The 22640-nt window shown below is 40.1% G+C and overlaps 1 protein-coding gene across 45 annotated transcripts in view; it reads right to left on the bottom strand.

Annotated features, from left to right (window-relative positions):
* The window catches only part of ZNF438 (zinc finger protein 438), a 297450-nt gene that overhangs the window by 152071 nt on the left and 122739 nt on the right, over positions 1-22640 (bottom strand). For 6 of the 45 annotated variants that reach the window (XR_010934694.1, XR_010934693.1, XR_010934695.1 and 3 more), the window contains one exon: positions 22274-22424. The exons of 36 other annotated variants lie outside the window; for them this stretch is intronic. The gene's annotated coding sequence lies outside the window, so the exon portion shown is untranslated. Of the gene's footprint in view, positions 1-2215; positions 2258-22273; positions 22425-22640 lie in introns of all 45 variants that reach the window. 3 more of the 45 variants (XM_067705203.1, XM_067705283.1, XM_067705224.1) reach the window with 1 other exon arrangement.

Below are 22640 nucleotides of genomic sequence, written 5' to 3'. Positions count from 1 at the left end.
ACACCTGAATGTAAAACCTAAAACTACAAAACTTCTAAAACACTATGGCTTTTCATCATGTAAATACATCTTAGATAGGACATCTAAAGCATAATCCACAAAATGACTAATAAGTTGGACTCCAAAATTTAAAACTTCTGCTCTTTAAAAAACTATTAAGCGAAGGAAAAGACAAGCTGCAGAGTGAAAGAAAATAATTGCAAATAATAAATATGTAAAGATACTATATCCAGAATAAAGTACTCTCAAAACTCAATAATAAAAAAACAAACATGCAATTTAAAAAAACAGGCAAAAGATCTGAAGAGATACTTCATCAAAAAAGATATGGCTTGCAAACAGGGACATAAAAAGGTGCTCAACATCCTTAGTTATTACAGAAATGTAAGTTAAAACCACAAATGTAAGTGAAAGTCACACATCTATTAGAATGGCTAAAATAAAAAAAACCACAACAACACTATACCAAGGCGTTGGCAAGGACGTAGAGGAAGTGGAAGTCTTTCACACTGCTGCTGGTAATGTGAAATGGTACAATTACTTTGAAAAATAGTTTGGCGTTTTCTTCATAAGTTAAAGATACACCTATCATATGATCCAGGCAATTCCTTCCCACTTATCCAAGAGAAAAGAAAGCATATGTACAAAGAATGTTCACAGCAGCTTTATTGATAGTAGCCCCAAACCAGAAACAACCCAGATGTTCATCAACAGGTGAGCAGTTAAACAAACTGTGGTATATCCATTCAACATAACACTCCTCAGCAATGTAAAGGAGTAAATTATTGACCCACACAACAATATGGATGAATCTGCGAAAACATCATGCTGTGTGAAAGGAGCCAGATAAAGAAAGGGTACATATTTTATGCCCTCATTTTTATAAGTGTTTAGAAAATGCAAATTGTAGGAATGAAAAGCTGATTAATAGTTGCCTGAGCACAGGAAGACAGAGAGTTGGGAGGAAGGGCCTACAGCTGGGCACGACGAACATATATCCACCTATTAGTGAGAAGAATACATTCACTACCTTGATTGTGGTGACGGCTTCATGGGTGTTACATACATATAGCAAAACATACCGCATCGCAGTTTAAATACATGTAATTTATTGTATGCCAATTACACCTTAATAGAGCTGTCAAAAATTAAGGCAAATATTGGGAAAAAATGGAAAATTTACAATAGATATATAGTCACCCACTTACTCATTTAACAAACAGTCTTTGAGGTGCAACTATGCAAGGATATGGTAGAAATGGTCCTTGCACTCTCAGGTCTGTTATAAACAAATTAATAAGAATGAGAAAGCACTCCATAAAACTTGCAGATTTATATAAGTCAAACTAGTAAATCATTAGAATGTCCAGCCTTACTAATAACCAAATAAACATAAATTTCAAAAAAAAAATTTAGATTTCTTTCCCTAAAAAATGGCAAAAATAAAAAAAGACAAAGCAATGCATGCTTGGAAAAAGTCTACAGAGCGGTGCATGCAAAGCGTTTGGGGGGTATTTTTGCAGGATGCACCCTGAGCCTTAAAGTTCTGCATTCCTTTTCATCTAGAGCTTCCTTCCACCTCAGAAAATCATGATACTGTGCAAAGCTATGTACTACCATCTTCACTAGCATCATCCGCATTATCTTTCTAAATTCTTCAGGTTACCATTGAAGATATACACCAAGTCAATTAGGATATATTTTTATAATGAAACTATTACAGACACTTTCTTAAAATATTTAAAAAGTTGAAAAATGTTTGCCACACATTTTTATATGAGAGGAGCTGGTTACTGTACCACTCTGTAACCAACTTAGGAGAAACTGCCACATGTTAAAAGTGGCTATCTCTCTGAGTGAGGAATTAAACTGTTATTTAACTTTCCTTCTTATGCTTATGGACATATTGCTATGTTTCCCCAATGAACAAGTACTATCTCTGCAATTGAAAAAAAGCAAAACAAAAATCAACTTTTTATTTTAATTGCTTTGGAATGTTATATTAGATAAGCATTACCAGTAAAATAATCTCAACTGTACACCCCCAATATCTTGGTACTTAAAGTAGAAAATTCACTCAAATGGAGTCTGTTATCTTCTTCTGCCACATAAAGCATGACTGTATTTAATTCCACTGTAATTATGAAAAACAAAAGGGCAATAAATACACCTAATGCGTATTAAAGAAAACACCTGAGTAATCACAATATCTCACCTTCTGATTGGGCTGGAAGTAGAAGGCCATTATATACATGTTCTACAGGGAAGATGCATTAAAAAGTCATGTAAGATGTATTAGCATTTTTCAAGTATCACACAAGCAAAGTCAGCGGGCACCCTGACTCAAGGTACTATGAAACAGCATTTAGCAGCCACTGTGTCCTTCACAGTCTAGAGAATCTCTGATCATTATAACCTGGCTTTTCCTACTTAAATGCTGAAAAGTACATTAAGTAGAAAAACCTATTGGAAAGGAACAAAAATTAAAGAACACAATGAGTGAATACTATCGATTATAGCAAGACTTAATATGCTTTATAAATCACTCATACGGTTACTTTTAATTTTAGTTTATATGTCACATTTAAACAGAGTTGATTAAAAATGAAAATTTAAAAATGGAAATTAGGTGAATTGGTTACTTGAGAAGTGACAACTTGATGGTGCTGGAAATGGAAATCTTCTAGTTGAGGAAACCTAAGGCACAACTTGCCTTGTCTTTGCTATGCTGCCTTGACAAGTTTCCTAAAAACACATCTAGATAAAGAATCTTACAGAATAAATGAAAACTGTTTGCTCTATGCTCAATAAGCTTCTTACCATTAACCCAGAGTGTGAGTATGCGTTTAAGTGCGTGCTCTTGTGTGTGGACGTAGGCACCATCCAGAGAGCTACAATGTGGATGTTACTCGAGATTATTAAGGGAACTTAATACTAACTGATTAGTATTAGGGAATTATTTCTAGGGAACTATTTCCTAACGAATAAACACTGTCATTCAGATAAGTGCCATAATATAATGCAATTGGTCAGAAAAACTTGAAACATGAAAACATTTAAAAAGGTAATAAAGTCTCTAGGTGTCTAACTATGGGTCATTTGTAACAGGCTCTTCTTTATATATGAAGGTAACGCTACTAACCTATTGATTGGGAAGCTGTTCTTCTCCCAGGCCTTCCTTCAGTTTTGATTCTATGGTGATCTCGTGGCTCTGGACTTTAAAGCATTGCACAGGGACTGTCCCACAGATTTTAGGTTTGAGGCTAGAGCCAGAGTTGGTGAATCTACAGAAGACACCTGCCCCTCCACTGTATTCTACACTATAGCTCTTCTGCACTGAGTATTTGCTATGGGCTGGACCTACAAAGTAATTCTCACACACACACACACACACACACACACACACACACACACACACACAATCTTCTTATCCTCACCAGGGAATCAGCACTGTCCTCGTCTTTACGGTCAAGAAACTGAGGCCCAAGGAAATTAAGTAACGTGCTCAAGGTCACTTGGATGAGCCAGAACCAATTCTCCAAGTGTGTCTGGTCCCTAAATTCATATACACGCTCCTGCACCGCTGCGTTCAGTCTCCCTTCCCCTCCATCTTTCCTCCATTTTTCTGTCTCATGAACACCTGTACAAGTGTGTACCAAGTCAATGGAAATGGAGAGAGAAGGTTTGTTGCTGGAAACTAGAATTAAAGGAAAATCAGTGAAACAAAGAATGGGAATGAAGTAATAGGGAAAAAGTGATTTAGAGAAGCTGGGAAGGGAGTGAACCTGGGAAATGAGAGAATTCAGGGGAAAGCAATAGTCATCTTGAAATATTTGAAGGGAAGTTACATGGAGGAAAGATTCGAGCGACACTAGGTAACTCCAGTGGGCAGTAGTCAGACCAGGAAGGGAGACAAGTTACAAGGAAGCAAACCTCAGCCGGACGCGAGGAAGCAGCTTCTCATGACTATTGACGTTCAACTCTGACGCCCACTCCATTACCTGCTATTTGAAATGCTGAACTCTGTCACTGAAAACGTTGAAGGAGAAGCTGATTGAAGCCTTTTTTGTCCAGCCCTAAGAACCACTCATCGTATACTTCAGCACCATGGCAGGAAAGGCCTCAGAAAGGCTGCATAACCCCAGACATCATATGAGTGAAAAAGCCACCTTTCTTTTACTGTAATAAGGAAATAGTCATAACACAGAGAGGGAAAGAAAGGAACTGCCTGAATGAACTTGTACCTATGAAGTATTCGATGATGCTCTGTTCTTTTATAAACCTGGGTATTGTCTGCAAACGTTTAATGCACTTGAGGATGAATTCTCCTACCTTGTTTAATTTCATGCGCCCATTATATTTCACTATTTTTTTAAAAAAACTTTTCAAATCAGCTTTATTGAGGTATAATCTACATACAGCAAACACACACACACACAAACGTATACATATCTATGTAGGAATTACATTCTTCTTTTTCTACATTTGATGATGTTTTGACATATGAGGGGCCTGGCTGGCTGGACAGAGTACCCCTTCCAGGGTTAGATAATCCTAGAGATAGCAAACCACCTCCGGAGAGCACATCTTTCAATGCAAAGTCCAAATCCCCAACCACTTCCTTTATGGAACTCTTACACAGCAAGCCAGTATTTCCCCTGGCTTTAATCACCCCAGGGCCAGGCACTGGACAGCTAGGACTACCTTAGACCCTGGAACCACTGACATCATTCAAACTAGCCAATCCTAAACTGTTTTGCCCTGCTTCGCCTTTCCCAGGGAGACCACAATAAAGGCTCTAGGCCATGCTTTCCCATCCCGCCTTCCCTGGAACTTCCAACCCTGGAGCTTCCCCATGTGGCCCTGAACGCCTGGCACACCCCCTTTCTTGGGAACTGTAAGTAATAAATTCTTCTTCCAAAGGCAGTTGTCTCTGTGTCTGTAACCCTACCATGCCCGATTAAAACAAATCCCAGATACATTACAAGAAAATATAGAACATTAACATCAAAAAGTTCCCTCATTACCTCAGAGAGTCCCCTTGTGTTCTCTTATGATCCACCCCCAGCCCCTTTCCCTGGCCCCAGGCAATCACTGATGCTTTCTGTCACCATAAATTAGTTTTGCCTCTTCTAGAATTTCTTATCATTTCATATAAATCAAACAGTGTACATTCTTTTATTGTACGTACCAGTAAATCATTTCTTTTTATTGCTGAATGGTATTCCATCCTATGACTCTAGTGCAATTTGCTCATCCGTTCACCCATGGTTGGGCATTTGAGTTGTTGCCAGTTTTTGGCTCTCATGAATAAAACTGCTATAAATATTTGTGTCCAAGTCTTTGTGTAGATAAACATGTTCATATCTCTTGGGTGAAACTGCCTAGCGTGAAACTGCTGAGTGGTTTAACTTTATAGGCAACGGCCTGTTTTTAAAGTCGTTGTACTATATTTCACTGATTTAAAAAAATAACTTTTTTCAGCATGGATGGAACTCAAGTTTCTCAAGATCTTTATATAAATGAGAGGATCCTAATACCTTAAAGCTCAATTTTCCAAAAATAATGTAATCTTATGGTACCCAGATTCTGACTAATAGTAGCAGTCATTTGCTCAGTTATAATAAATGCTTATTCCCATCTCAATCTGTCCTATTTAAGAAACAAATAATAAAATTCTGAAATTGGCACAAAAGGATTAGAAAAGGTGAAAGATAATCTACAGAATGAGTTTTGATCCACTTAGAAAATTCTTAACTGCCTATATTAATATTTGCATTAATATAACATATTTGACAATCTTCTTCCTCCCCTGAGTGGTTGAACACTGTTAATCAGTTCAATTAAAAAGTGCCTCTCTGGGCTTCCCTGGTGGCACAGTGGTTGAGAATCTGCCTGCCAATGCAGGGGACACGGGTTTGAGCCCTGGTCCGGGAAGATCCCACATGCCGCGGAGCAACTAAGCCCGTGCGCCACAACTACTGAGCCTGCGCTCTACAGCCCGTGAGCCACAACTACTGAGCCTGTGAGCCACAACTACTGAAGCCCGCACGCCTAGAGCCCGTGCTCCGCAACAAGCCACCGCAGTGAGTAGCCCCCGCTCGCCACAACTAGAGAAAGCCCACGTGCAGCAATGAGGACCCAACACACCCAAAAATAAATAAGTTTTTTTTTAAAAAAAGGGTCTCTTTAAATTCAGATATTTCTGAATGTCAGTCACTGACACAGTAAAATGCTTTACAGAGTTGTCCTGGGGGACTAGTTTGTTCGAGTCCCTCCAAGGCAACTTCTCTTCTACTGAGCGTTACAGAAAGTCTGGGTTGTCCCACTTCCCCTAATTTTAGACCTATTGCTAAGGTGGTCTCACCAGATATTCACTGCTATTCCCCAAACCAAAACCCGAAAAGACTAGACTGACCCTTCATTTTCAGGACCATGTTCCAGCCCCACCTCAACTGTGCAATGTGTTAAGAAGTTGTGGAAGGATCCGTGAACCGAGTGGGGAGATGTATGTTTTTAATTGAAACTTCTGTGAGCTTGAACAAGTCATTGAATCTTTTTGTCTTTTAGTTTCCCTGAATTAGAAAGGGAGAGATAATACTATTTAACCCATTTGGCTGAAGAAAGGATTAAACTTAGAATACTATGTGTTGAAAATACTTTGTAAAAAAAAACTATTCAAAAAACAGGGTATTATATATGGTAGTAAAGTTCTGCAGGATTCTTCCAAAAGGAAAAAAAAAAAAAGGTTACTGTTGAGTTGGCAAAAAAGTTCATTTGGTTTTTTCCAAGAAAAAAAAGGAATATACTAGAATATACTTAGAAATACAAACAAGGTCATTTTCACCTGTAAGATCTAATCATTCACCCTCGTAAAGTGCAAGCACATATAGATATTTGTTCTTTCACATGTGTTCCACATATGACTGAACTAGGCAGGGTATAGCATTTAGGAGGGCATTCTTCTAACTTAATAAAAATCTACCCAGGAAAATATATTCTAGCCTTAGACCCTAGTTTTTCTTATCCCCTTCACAGATTTTCTGTAAGATTACTTCAACTTCTAAGGCTCTAACCACAGCTCTAAATTTGTATTTCTAGTTCCCAGGTTCCAGGGTGAAATATTCTCTGCTTATTACACAGCTCCACTTGGCTACCTGAAACCTAAATGCAGCTCCTGCCTCCTAAAATTAAAAAAAAATTTTTTTCAGATTTATTGAGGTATAATTAATTGACAAATAAAATTGTATACACCGAATGTGTACAACGTGATGACGTGACATATGCATATTCTGTAGAATGATTACCACAGTCAGCTCAATTAACACACCCGTCACCTCACAGTTACTTTTATTTTCCCCCTGTGGTAAGAACACTTAAACTGTGGCGCGAACACTCAAGGTCTACTTTCTTGGCAGATTTTAAGAACACAACTAACTATAATCACCATGCTGTACATTAGACCCCCAGAGCTTATTCATCTATCTTCCCCAGAAACAAGCACTTTGAATTCTTCGAGCTGACTCTTCTTATATTTATACCTCCATTCTGTCACTAACATGCTTATAATCTTACTTCTTGATTGTTCAGTGTTAGGCAGTACCTCCTGGTGTCCCACTGTGAAGGTTGAAGATTTATCTCTATTCTTATCTCTCAATCAACAAAAATCTTGCTTAATAATTTTTCTGAGCACCGAAGTCCAGGGTGAAATTTCCACTGTCTTCCGGTTTCTAGTGTTGCTGTTAAGACATCCAAAGCTATTTGTGATCCTCTGTATGAGTCTGTTTTTATTTTTTTCTCTATGGAAACAAGGTTTTGAAATTTCACAATGAAGTCTCTCAGCCTATTTTCAACCATTTGCCAAGTGTTTGCCTTTTCAATCTGGAAACTCTGGATCCTGGGACATTTTCTTCAATTATTTTTCTAAGATTTCCTAATTTATTTTTCTCTGTTCTTTTCCCCCTGAACTCTTCTTATTCCGATGTTTTTCCTCCCTGGACTGTTAACAATTTTTTTCCCCTTTTCACATGTTTCACCTCTTTTTTTTTAAAGTTCTTTTTTTTTTTTTTTTTTTTTGATGTGGACCTTTTTTTTTTTAAGTCTTTACTGAATTTGTTACAATATTGCTTCTGTTTTATGTTTTGGTTTTTTGGCTGCCAGGCCTGTGGGATCTTCGCTCCCCAACCAGGGACTGAACCCGCACCCCCTGCACTGGAAGGCGAAGGCTTAACCACTGGACTGCCAGGGAAGTCCCGTGTTTAACCTCTTTTGTTTTTGCCCTTTCTGGAAAAATTCCTTAACTTTATCTCTGAGTTCCACTATCATCTTTACCCAGTAGTCCTGAAAGGGTCTTTTTCATGCAAATCTAACCATTAAAATGTTTTCCTCGTGCTTCAGGTCCATCAGTGGCTCCCTGCTGTCCACGGATGAAGCCCGACCTCCTCAGCCCGGCACACGAGGCCTTTAGCGCACTGGCCTGTGTGGCTATCACCACTACGTTTAGCAGCTGCATCTCAAAAGGCCGTTCTCGTTTGCCTCCACAGCTCTTCATGAACAGCTTTCTCGCCCCTACCCTGCTAGACAATTCCTACTCAACGCCTCTGCAACGTCTACAATTTCTTGGCCCATTCAAGAAATTTCTACTGATCTGTCCATTACCTTTCAACACACTTTGACTGGCTCTCTTAGGACGCAGCATCTGCTTAAATCTGTCCATTTTTCCCCTTAAATTTGTGAGTTTCCTGATGGCAGGGGCAATGCCATATTTATCTTTATACTTCCAGAACCTAGAAGTACCTGGTTTATAATAAGGTTTAATAAATGCTTATTGAATGAATAAATGTCAATAATCCTGTAAAAATAAGAGTGCTAGAAATTATTTAACAATACTTGCATGGTTCCATCTAGTACTTTTCATACCATTTAAATCTTTTATTTTCAATAGATGAGTTTCTAAAATTCTGAGTCATTTTTTAAATGAATAGTGATTTTTGAAATCTGAAGGAATAGCTTATTAATTCTGCCATTACTATACTTTTCTATAACTTAAAGTGACAGATAAGTGACTAAGTTAATTTTTTCAGTAATAAATTTCCTTTGATCTCTGCAGATTGCCTGGTTGTGTTTTTAGGACTGAAGCACTCCTAAAATGACTTAAAAATTATCTTACGTAAATGTAAAAAATGTCCTCGTTTCTTCAGTTTCTCTAGTAGCAGGTGTGGGACTTTTCAGATATATCAACATTGTTTTAAGTGTCATTAACTATCAATAACAAGTCGTAGGAAACAATGATTCCCAAAACTATCTATAAATGAAGTAATTTGACAATGCTGCTTTCCTGTTAAAAGGCCTGAGTGCATTTTAGTTAAGTCTAAAAAGACCCAAGATTTAGGCAAGTTTTAACAAACGGGCATTCTTCCATCCCTTATTTATTCAAAGGTAAAAGATAAAGATGTAAGAAAAACATTTGGTTCTTTCTACATCAAACAGAGCATCTTCGGAATCTCCAGCCTGGCTTCTCAATGCTAAAAGGATGGATCCTTCTGGGCTGTGAGGTTATCATCATGATGAAGATGAAAGCATTTCAAAAGAGAATTGCACCATTTGGTAAGAAATGACGCTAGACAGTCAAATAAATACTATCAAATAAAGAGGCTGTCACTTACACGTCCACGATTGGAGACACGCTGTGAAACCGGTCAGCATTTTGTTTCCTCCCAGCAGTCTGGTGGCAGTGTTTCTAACCATTCGGGTTTAATTCATTATTTTGAAATGATCGTTTCCACCACTCTTGTCAACCTTTAGTGACAAAATCATCTCCAAACTAAGCAGGTTTACAGGAAACGGATACACTCTGAAGATCATTCTGGATCCCTCACATTCGTTTTCGGCTGCTGAGCACCAGGGAGTTTTGGTCGCATCACCTCAGACCACTTGGTGTCCTTTCAACAACTATTTCTACCGCCTGCCTGTCTTTGGGAATTCCACCCTCCCACAGCACTGCCAGGGCGCCCACTCCTCTCACCTCTGCTCCCATCTCTAGCTCTTTTCTTCTCTACCATTTCTGCCCTGAATTAAAATCCCATTAATTAACTTTACAATGACTGTTCAATTAAAAACAAACAAACAAACAAAACCCCCCTGCTCTGCTCTGTTTCCTGCTAACTTCATCTATGCTCCATAGTTTTTCACGTTCCTGTGAGTGTGTGGACTGCTTCACGAATGATTCTGGTGATGTCTTCCTCTTCTAAAATAAACTTTCACCTTTTCCCTGGAACACCCCAGTCACACGCCTACCTCTGCAGCATCACCTAAATTGTTCTTTTATTTGCCGCCACTGATGGCGTTGGTCTATCGCTTAGGTTACCATACAATGCTTATCTCCGACATGGAAAAAGCGAAGGAAAAATGAACAAGCCTGACTCTCGACCTACACCCCCCCAGCTCCCGTCTTTAGAGGCAGCGAGTCTTAGCACCTTTGTGGAAATCCTTTCAGCAACAGTCTGTGTGTACACAAGCTAACGTGTAGAAATATGCTCTATCACCCGTTCTCCCGTCCCCAAATTAGAGCAGATTATACCCGCTGCTCTGTTTTCGCTTAATACATTTTCAGGAGCTCTCGTGTCCGCACTTACGGAGCCTCTTCATTCCTTGCAAAGGCTGTAGAGTATTTCGTTGCATGGAGCCGCAGTTTATGAACCAGCCACCTACCGACTGACAGTGAGACTGTCCTCAGCCTTCTGCTCCTACCCACGAAGCTGCAGTCTGCATCCTTATACTCACAGCCTAGCTGGCACGTGCAAGTCCATCCGAAGGGTGAAGTCAGGGTAAGAAATGTCCGGGTCAACTTAAAATTTTTACGGACACTGCCGTACGTCATGCAAGGAAGCGGCACTGACGTACCCAGCGACGCATGAGACTCCTTGCAAAACGCTACTTGCCGAATTTGCCACAGGATTAGTTCAACCAACTAATCCAAAAGCTTCAGAGTCCAGCTTGCCTAGATAGTTTTCTCAACTCTAGTTGAACAGACAACCCTTGCTCTCTGTTGAAACACACAAACCCTGACAATAAAGTACAAACAAGTTTCACCTCTCAAGGATCAAGAAAGTGATTGTTTACGGGAAGTCCCTGACGGACTAGAAAGGGAAAAATAGTCAGTGCTGCCCCAAGTCACCCAAAGGAAGTGGGTGTGCGGGTCAGGGAGTGCGGCCTGCGAGGTGGTGTCAGCGCATTTTTGTTGTGAAAATGGAAAGACAAAGTGATTTCCTAATTGAGGCAGACAAGCCAGATAAAGTTATAGGAGGAAAAAAATCCTACGTATTTGAAAAACTGTCCTTTTAAAATTGTTTTTCTTCTCAAGACATCACAGAATGTAACAGGTGTAGTTTAAGAGATAATTTTATAGTGTATAAAGCGTGCTCCTCTGTCTAATATGAAATGGAGTCTTGACTGAGGTGCTACCAGCTGAGGATCTGGTGAACCCAATTAACCCAATTTTTACTTGTCCGTACTAAGTGGTTTATTTTAGATGCACACTACTCCCCACATCCTTTAGGGTATGACATGGAAAAACCATAAACAGGCTCTAAAGGTCGTGACATTAATTTTCCTGTCATTCTCATGCTTTAAATAGGCATCAAAAAGCTAAAAATCCTTGTCCTCTGGGAAGGAAGGCAAATCTGAAACTAATTATGGCAGTTATTATTGGAATACTATTAAATTAAACGCTGTGACCCCGGCTAAATTTATTTTGGTACCTTTTGTTAATGAATAAAACTTCTCGAATATGATGACTGCATCCTCTCATACTGCAAAATGATTCGCCAGAGGGCTACCGGAACTAAGTAACCACTCAATAACCTGAATTCTCATTCACCTAACGCTGAACTGAAAAGTTAAACAAGCACACATGGACTTTTATTGCAGAAAATTCTGTATCTGCTACAACGTTTTATTTAAGGAGTAAAATCCTCACGTGGGTACGAGACTGAGCCAAGAGGCTTATCTGTCACGGGCAGTTTTCACTTGTTTTCTGTTGTCTCTTTTGTCAACTTAAGGCTTGCTCATAAAGATTCCTATTTATTTATACCTAAAAGAAAATAAAGGCGGGGGGTGGGGTAGATGTCTCAGTAGCTTCTTTTTTCTGCTTAAGCTTCCAAGACTCAAACTGCTTTCTTTAGGTGTTTGCAGGACAAGATGGTCCAGAGGCAACACTGAAGCTTAAGGATTTCCTGGTAGCTGCCTGACCAACACCTGGGCACCAGATGGAAGAGGAAGCCACCTGACCTGGTACTTAGGAAGTATTTGCTGTGTGTGTCCACTAGTGACCTGAAATCCGAAATGGTCTCCACAGAGACTCCGTTGGGCTCATTTTAATCCTACAGAGGCTGGAAGAGAGAGGAGGGCTGAAGACACGGAATGGTAAGTTTGGATGGGTGGGAAGGAGAATCCGGCAAGAAGAAGGGCGGGCAACACCCGCGTGGGTTAACGAGCAGGGGAAGGATGAATGGGCAGCAATCACAAAAGAAAGAAAAAGCAAGTGGGAGGGAAACAGGCACAATGGCAGCATTATTGTAGGAGAAATGGCTTGTGATTAAAAAAAAGCACTTAAATTCCAGTTTCTTTAAATATCTTAGAAGATACAGAAAACCAGTTAAGAACCGGCTCTTCCTCTCTCTACTGCAGCCAGAAAGACACCTATAGACTCTGTGCATTGTCGCTGGTCTAAATAGTCAATAACCATTGGCTGGGTGTCAAATGGTCGTGCTGCTGATCAACTGCAGCAGTTTATTAACATTTAAGGTGAGCCAAGCGACGTTACATATTTTAAGAACCATCTTCTACTGCTCTAAATTTGAAAGTCAGGCTTCAAATAAAACTTTCAAATTATCTCTATTCGCTTAGAAGTGTTAACGGACCATGAGGCATCACCGCATAGGCAAGATGAGAAACAGAAGAATGCGGAAGGAAACAGAGGAACATTTTGTCTTGCAAGCCTTCCTACAATGGTTCATTGTGCATACACAGGGATTCCAACGAAAGGATATGATTACCAGTGTTTCCTGATCCTTTGTTTTCATGTGCTTTACCGCGGCCCCCAAATCCATTTCTTTACACTTTATAGATCCACATCTCAAACTGCCTTTTGGGCTTCATATACATTGTCACATTAGCTGATGAAGCGACTTTTTAAGCTAGTGCATGACGGTGCGGCCCAGCAGCCAACAGTTCACTCTGAAGCCGTGTCCAACTACGTCTGTGCAACGGTTTTATGATTATTTAAATATTTCCTTACATTTCCCTCTTATTCTTTTAGAAAAATCAGTGGCGCTCAAAAGATTAAAGGTAAATGTGATTAATAGGACACCAAAAGCATAGGTAACAAAAGTAAAAATAGACAAACTGTATCATATCAAAATTAAAAGTTTCTGTGCATCGAAGAAAACATTCAATAGAGTGAAAGAGCAGCCTATGGCATGGGAGAAGATATGTGCAATCATTTGTCTAAATAAGGGGTTAATATTCAGAATATATAAAGAACTCTACAACTCAACAACAGCAGCAAACCAAATAACCCAATTAAAAAATGGGTGGGGCTTCCCTGGTGGCACAGTGGTTGAGAGTCCACCTGCCGATGCAGGGGACACAGGTTCGTGCCCCGGTCCAGGAAGATCCCACATGCCGTGGAGCGTCTGGGCCCGTGAGCCATGGCCGCTGAGCCTGCGCATCCGGGGCCTGTGCTCTGCAACGGGAGAGGCCGCAACAGTGAGAGGCCCGTGTACAGCAATAAAAAAAAAAAAAAAAGGGTGAAGGAGCTGAATAGACATATGTCCAAAGGAGATACATACAAATGGTCACAAAGCATATGAAGATGTTCAATATTACTTATCATTAGAGAAATGCAAATCAAAACCATCATTAGATATCACCCCACATCCATTAGGATGGCTACTACCAAAAAAAAAAAAAAAAGAAAATTTCAAGTGTCAGCAAAGCTATGGAGAAATTGGAACCTTTCTGTACTGTTGGTGGGAAAGAAAAATGGTACAGTTGCTATAAAAAACAGTATGGCGGTTCCTCAAAAAATTAAAACTAGAAATTACCATACGATTCAGCAATTTCACTTCTGGGTATATACCCAAAAGAAAAGAAAGCAGATATCGAAGAGATATATGCACACCTATGTTCATAGCAACACTATTTACAGTCGCCCAGAGGTAACCCAAGTTATCTATCAATGGATGAGGGATAAACAAAATGTAGTACATGCATACAATGGAACAGTGTTCAGCTTTAAAAAGGAAGGAAACTCTGACACCTGCTACAACATGATGAACCTGAGGACATGCTAAGTGAAGTAAGTCAGACAAAAAAAGACAAACACTCTGTGATTCTACTTATATGAGGTACCTAGAGTAGTCAAATTCATAGAAACAGAAAGTAGAATGGTGATTGCCAAGGGCTGTGGGGAGGGAAAATGGGGACTTGTTGTTTGATGGGTATAGGGCTGCAGTTTTGCAAGATGAAGAAGCTCTAGAGATTGGTTGTACAAAAAGATGGGAAAGATGATAAATTTTGTTATGCTTTTCTTTACAGTTTTAAAAAGGTAAATGTGATTATACTAGTGATAAGAAGCATAGGTCTTATGACCTACATAAATTTAGGCAAAAAAGGCAAATCATTCAGGGTATTTTAAGTAGGCAAATCCTTAACCTATTTGGAAGCACAGTGGACTTTAGCCAGGCATATACGTCTTCAATTGTGAAGAAAAATAGTAAAATTAAAGAATATTTACAAAGATACAATATTTATACTACACATATATCTATGTGGAAAGAAATGATGTATTAAGGAATTGTATAATGTTTTACTAGTTCTCTGGTGATAGAATCTTCTTATATAGCATTATGCACTTAACTTCTGTGTATGTTTTTTTTCTTTTCTTTTTTTTTGAATTTTTATTGGAGTATAGTTGCTTTACAATGTTGTGTTAGTGTCTACTGTACAGCAAAATGAATCAGCCGTACATATACATATATCCCTTCCCTTTTGGATCTCCCTCCCATTTAGGACACCACAGTGCATTAGGAGTTCCCTGTGCTCTACAGTATGTTCCCATCAGTTGTCTATTTTATACATAGTATCAATAGTGTATATATGTCAGTCCCAAGCTCCCAATTCATCCCACCCACCCTTTCCCCACTTGGTATCCGTACGCTTGCTCTCTACCTCTGTGTCTCTATTTCTGCTTGGAAAATAAGGTCACCTATACCATTTTTCTGAACTCCACATATATGCATTAATACACGATATTTGTTTTTCTCTTGCTTACTTACTTCACTCTGTATGACACTCTCTAGGTCCATCCACGTCTGTACAAATGACCCAATTTCGTTCCTTTTTATGGCTGAGTAGTATTCCATTGTATATATGTACCACTCTTTATCCATTCATCTGCTGACGGACATTTAGGGTGCTTCCATGTCCTGGCTATTGTAAATAGTGCTGCTATGAACATTGGGGTCCTATACATAGAAAATCCTAAAGATGCCACCAGAAAACTACTAGAGCTAATCAATGAATTTAGTAAAGCTGCAGGACACAAAATTAATACATAGAAATCTCTTACATTCCTATACACTAACAACAAAAAAATCAGAAAGAAATTAAGGTAACAATCCCATTTACCACTGCAACAAAAAGAATACAATACCTAGGAATAAACCTACCTAAGGAGGCAAAAGACCTGTATACAGAAAACTATGACACTGATGAAAGAAATCAAAGATGACACAAACAGATGGAGAGATATACCATGTTCTTGGATTGGAAGAATCAATATTGTGAAAATGACTACATTACTCAAAGCAATCTACAGATTCAACGCAATCCCTATCAAACTACCAATGGCATTTTTCACAGATGTGTGTATATTTTGAGGAACATATTTTACACAGAGGTAAATACTGCCTATAAACAGGAAGTCCCAGCCTAGGGCTCCTCAGGCCATATGTATGTCAACATAGCCACTCTGAAGACTGGATCTGGTTTACTTCTTTTTATTTCTCCAAAACATGTATCACCCCATATTCTCTGGTGAGTTTATCAGACAGGCAGGGGTTTCTAGACCAGCTCTGTTCACGAGGGACTTTAGTATCAGCAGTTGACAAAAGACCCAGTGTTACAGGGCAAGTGCTTCCCTAACCAACAGCTTCTCAGGTCCAGGCTGGTTCAGGCAGAGGTGAGTGCCCCCCACTTCAATCCACTGCCCGCTCCCCCAGCCACCCCCCTCCCCTCCCCAGGCTCTGGCACTACCCAAATTAAGCTGAGGGTATGAAGTTAACCCAAGTGGTTCCAGATTAGGATAACCGTAGGCATCTCAGAGACTAGCCATAAATCCCTGTTAGCTTTGAGATGAAAGCAGCAAGGCCGCCCAAGACCTGGGTCTGTAATTCACAACGTCGACAGTGAGACAGCATGCGTGGGTGGGTGAGGGCAGGTGGGAGGAGGTGCTCTGGGGCATGTAGGCCTTGTGGGGCTTCTGCTGGGAACGTTCAGTTACATTTTAAGGATCTAAAACACTGGCAAAGATTGTACACCTACGGATTATAGCCTCTAAACAATCACATGGCATGAAATTCAAAACTGAAATACAACTAGTGGGAAATCTTTTCTCATTTTGGTATGCAATCTTTTTTTTTTTTTTCTTTTTTGCGGTACGCGGGCCTCTCACTGTTGTGGCCTCTCCCGTTGCGGAGCAACAGGCTCCGGACGCGCAGGCTCAGCGGCCATGGCTCACGGGCCCAGCCGCTCCGCGGCATGTGGGATCTTCCCGGACCGGGGCACGAACCCGCGTCCCCTGCATCGGCAGGCAGACTCTCAACCACTGCGCCACCAGGGAAGCCCGTTGGTATGCAATCTTAAACGCTGACATTACAAGATCAATTGGTTGCTGCTGGAAATTCACTAAGCATTCAGATTCCCTATAAATGACTGGGCAGGGGGTTAATTTTAGTCTCACCAAGGGAAGGCATATAAAAATAAAGGAACGATTTCAAAGGATAAGAAACTGCCAGGGTGGCTGCCCCTGGAGCGACCTGGGGTGCACATTCGGGCAGGAGGCGGACTTCCACTGCACACTCTTTTGTAAACAAACTTTTTGAATATTTTACCTTATGGATGGACTACTTAAAATAACATTATCAGTGATAAGAACAACAAGAATGAAGTAGATCTGGAGAGGCAGGTGGTCCTCAGTAAACACTGGCAGGGAAAGACATCCAGGAAATAATCTTAAGTGAAGCAAACTGTGGAACAGTGAGTATGCTCTGATGTTATTTGTCTTAAAAAAAAAAAAAAAAGTTGTATTTCCAAGAGAAATCAAATTGTCAACAGTGGTTACCTTTGGGACTTGGGTTGGTGAAAATTCCCTCTTTTCTTTGTACATTTTTTGGTGTGTGTGTTTATATATACACCCATACACATAAACACAGTGTATGTGTGTATAAAATATATAACCGTCTATTTTTATATTATAAACAAAAACTGTTCCAAAAGAGAAAAAAAAAAAAACTAGCTAGAATCCACTTTTTTTTTTTTTGCGGTACGCAGGCCTCTCACTGTTGTGGTCTCTCCCGTTGCGGAGCACAGGCTCCGGACGCGCAGGCTCAGCGGCCATGGCTCACGGGCCCAGCCTCTCTGCGGCATGTGGGATCTTCCCAGACCGGGGCACGAACCCGCGTCCCCTGCATCGGCAGGCGGACTCCCAACCACTGCGCCACCAGGGAAACCCTAGAATCCACTTTTAAAACATACCTGTTCAAGAAGGATAAAAGGATATTTTGATTTTCAAGTGATAATTAACAAACTAAATGGTAGTCTTTTTTCACTTTGTATTTTCCTCATCCCAAATTTACTGTGATCATTACACTTAGTAATTTTCTGTCAAAAACAAATGCACGAGGTTCATCACTCAACCATCTAATGTCTACCAATAAATACTAATTAGGAAATTGTGCATAGATCAATAAGAGGGCCATTAGATGTAAGTTCTTAAAATTCTTATTTCAATACTTTCGCTAAACTCAAAATAATTTCAGCTTAGTAACAGGCATTTAGCCGAGAACAGATTTTCAAATACAGAAAACTAAAAAATAAAAAACTCCAAAGGAACAATATATTCTCTGACTTCCCCTGATGAGTTTAGGTTTTCTTAGTTTACGAATCCAGTACACAATTTAATTCTTCTTTCCCAACACTGATGATACTTATGTTAATTTAACATCTATCAACCTGACAAACTCAAAACTCTCCAAGGGCAGGGCCCAGCTCTGTCTTGTTCCCATTAGCCCTGGGGCCTTGCAGGGGAGAAGTCGTTCAAAAGCATTTGATGAATATACTTTGAAAGATGTAAACCTAAACAGAAGGAGTTGCAAGATTTACAGATATTCAAGAGCAAAACATTTCCTAAATAAAGATTATGTAACCAACCAAAACAAAAAAGATCCACATCATAGTTAAAAATAGCATAAGGAGAGAAGAAAAGGTTATTTGCCTAAATGATCTGTGGGACAAAATCAAGGCCCATGTTCTCTAGGCTCAATTGCCAAAAGCCTCCACAGTTTGGGCTGTCTTAGAAATATGAGGCTCTGAGTCACAAAGTCAAAGCCTTGAGAAAACTAACAACAAGTAACTCCTGAAGTGGGATTATAACACTGTACTCTTCAGGTATGTTATCACTGTAAAATCCATCTTACTAGCAGACTGTTTCAGAATTCTATTTCAAGAATCTTTAAAAAAGAATTATGGGATGGCAAATACCCTTAAACACACACACACACACACACACACACAATTGAACTTTTGTTCTGACAATTCTTGAGAGGAATCCAAATCTTAATACTCTTTACTGAAGAAGTATGTTTTTTGGCATGTCTGCACTTACGCCATCTACTACAGTTGAATTAAGTCTACTCATGAACTTGTATGTCAGGTTCAACAGAATTTTAACCAAGGTGGAAAATTATACTTTTTCTAAATCAAAACAAAACAAAACAAAAGTGTTCTGGACACAAGGATAACTGAAGTCATATGCTTTCTTATGCAAGCTTACATCTTTTGTCAAAGGAGGACAGTTCATTCATTCAGTCAATATAACTAATAGAACACGTTTTGTGTAACGGGCCATTTAGCATATATTTTCAGTTTTACGGGCCCTACGGTCTCTGTACAGCTACTCCTTTCTGCTGGTGTAGCGTGAAAGCAGCCAGAGACAATATGCATGAATAAACATGGCTGTGTACCAATAAACTTTTTAATTTATGGACAAAGACACTTGAATTTTATGTAATTTTCATGTGTCACAAAATATTATCTTCTTTGGATGTTCCCTCAATGATTTAGAAATGTAAAAACATTCTTAGCTTGCAAGCTGTATAAAAACAGGCCCAGTTTGGCCTGTAAGCCATAGTTTGCTAACTCCTGACCTAAACCAACTCTTTAGGAAACCTGGTTTCCACCACTTACTAGCCGTGTAACCTTGTCCTTGCTCCACCAAAAAAGCCCAAACAACAAACAAAATCAACAAAAACGACCACCATAACTGAGTTATAACATCTTAATTTTCAGGTGAGAGTTAATATTTTATCTTTATTTATTTAATTTATATTTAATTTACTATTTTATTTTATATTTTAGCAATATAACAACAGCGGCAGCAACTAACATTTATTTTGAGCTTACTATCTTCCAAACAGTGTTCTAGCCATTTTAAATGTGTGCTAATTTATTTAATTCTCACCACAGCCTTGGGATGGGTATTTTATGATCACCCTTTCACATATAAGGAATTAGGCACAGAGAGGTTAAGTAACTTATCTAAGCTCTCACAGCTAGTAAAATGGTGGAGCTGAGGTCTGAAGACAGGTACTAGGTTCTGCTTTTAACCACAACTGCCTCTAACCTCCAAATTTCCCTGTTCTTTTCTTTTTTTTCTGCTGTGTTGGGTCTCCGTTGCTGCACACAGACTTTCTCTAGTTGCAGTGAGCGGGGGCTACTCTTCTTTGCTGTGTGCGGGCTTCTCACTACGGTGGCTTCTCACTACGGTGGCTTCTCTTGTTGCGGAGCACGGGCTCTAGGCGCGTGGGCTTCAGTAGTTGTGGTACATGGGCTCAGCAGTTGTGGTGCACAGACTCCAGAGCGCAGCCTCAGTAGTTGTGGCACACGGGCTTGGTCGCTCCGCGGCATGTGGGATTTTCCCGGACAAGGGCTCGAACCTGTGTCCCCTACATTGGCAGGCTCATTCTCAACCACTGCGCCACCAAGGAAGCCCTCCCTGTTCTTAAAGTCCCCATTTCTTTTTTTTTAACATCTTTATTGGAGTATAATTGCTTTACAATGGTGTGTTAGTTTCTGCTGTATAACAAATTGAGTCAGTTATACATATACATATGTCCCCATATCTCTTCCCTCCTGCGTCTCCCTCCCTCCTACCCTCCCTATCCCACCCCTCTAGGTGGTCACAAAGCACCGAGCTGATCTCCCTGTGCTATGCAGCTGCTTCCCACTAGCTATCTACCTTACGTTTGTTAGTGTATATATGTCCATGCTACTCTCTCACTTTGTCCCATCTTGCCCTTTCCCCTAACCGTATCCTCAAGTCCATTCTCTAGTAGGTCTGCATTTAAAGTCCCCATTTCAAAGGACAATTCTCAGAAATTAAAATGCACAATAGAATAAGCACGTACAGTTAATGCTTACCAGCAAAGAGCTAATCCTTAGATTGAGCCTATATTGCTAGTTACAAAAAAGGAAACTTGATTCAAATGGATGCAAGCTTCAGTGTTCTCGTGGAAAAATTATGAACAATAGGCTGACTCCCTCCTGTGTGTGTTGGCCCATGAGAACAAACATTAGTGAAAATGCCCCAGAAGAGGGCTGCAAAAGGCAGGTCACTAAGACTTTCTCTAAATGACTCTTTATTCCCCTAATTTAAATTTGCCTCCTGCTTTGCTGTACACAGTGGCATTTATAGATTTATAAGGTTTGTCTATTACTGGTAGATTAGCAATAAACACTGTAAGCAGAAGGGCCTTCCTTGTAACAGTTATGGTAAAACTTAACCTAAATCACAACCTATTGGCATGATCTATTTTCTTCGTCAGGTCTTTACCCATCTGTTGGTTCTGTATGTTGACATTCCAAATGCAAGTGGATACCCAAATAACTAACTCTTCAAAGGTCATTTGAAAAAAATTTTAGGGTATAAAGTTTATTTCCGTGTAGTCTTAAATTGCCAAAGTGGCTTTTAGAAATTATAATAAACTGTTATTGCTCCATATAACTGCAGAATAAAAACATCTCTGAAGAGCTTGACATTGTAAGACTTTGGCTGGCCAAGGAAATAAGAATTGCTAAAACTGGATTCATTTCAGTTATTCCTCATTAGAAGGTAGTTACTTGCCAGAAAATTATTTCAGAGTCTATTTTCAATACTTACATCAAAATGAGGAAATTTAAACGACAGATGATCTCTACAGCAAGGCCAAGTACATTATAAGACCCTGAAGATGCAGGCTAGGCCAAAAGAGGCTCCAAGACCAAAAGAGCCCAAGACCGAAATGCATCTGGCAGATACTAAAAAATGTATCTGGTTTTCTCAAAAAAATTGTTAACTTTCCCCAAATATTTGCTATCAGCAAATTGCATAGCTCTACATAATGTGTGACTGCCTTGGTAAGAAAGAACTAGTTCTCAAAAGAAAAAAAAACAACCAACATTCATGTTACTTGAAGTTGTCCATACAAAGTGTGACAGGAAAATCTCTGGCTCAGAAACGACCCTCTGACCTACTCACTTTCAAAAGCCCAGCGTCCAGGAGCCACGCCTTACACGCCCTCCCTCACTTCCCGTCTCTAGGCCTTCACCAGATCGTGTCAATTTTATCTCTTAAAAAGCCCTCAGATACGTCCATTTCTTCTCAGTTCCACTGCCAATTACCTGGCTCCAGGTGTGCTCTACCATCCCCTGAGAGACCACTGAATACCCTTCTACCTGCTTCCACGCCTGCTCCTGCAACCGACACGGCCACAGTGATGCTCTCGTAACACAGAGCGTGCCGTGCGGTCCAGAATCAAAGCCACTACAAGCCATAATGCGCCCACGAGGCTCTGCACAGTCCGGCCTCGGTCCGCTTCTGTGTCTCCTCCTGCACCCCTCACCCCCACTCTCTGTGCCCAGCCACACTGGCCTTCCTCCAACCCCCAGAACATACCGTGGCTCTGTCGTCCAGACTGTCTACATGCTGGTCCCCCTCCCTGTGACGCCTCTTTTCTTTGCGATAACCTGAAACCATCCTTCAGATCTCAAGGCAGTATCACTTCCTTAGGAGGACCGTCTTTTGACCTCGTCTGGCTGAGATACCCCTGTTAATAGTGAACAGGTACCTTTTTCCCTCAGGTCACTGACCACAATTGTAATTATACTTAGATCATGTCTAGTACCCCGGACCGGGGGTACTACCCCCAACAGACTAGCAGCTCTAGAAGGCAGGGTTCACACCCTTTGTGTTCATATGGTACCCAAAGCATGTGGGGCACAATAACAGAATACCCAGGAGGGGCTCAGTTCAGATTGATTTA

Source organism: Pseudorca crassidens, chromosome 1 (genome assembly GCF_039906515.1).
Source record: "Pseudorca crassidens isolate mPseCra1 chromosome 1, mPseCra1.hap1, whole genome shotgun sequence".
NCBI classification, from domain to species: domain Eukaryota; kingdom Metazoa; phylum Chordata; class Mammalia; order Artiodactyla; family Delphinidae; genus Pseudorca; species Pseudorca crassidens.
Note: the sequence above shows the minus strand (reverse complement) of the source record. Positions and strands in the feature narration are given on the sequence as shown.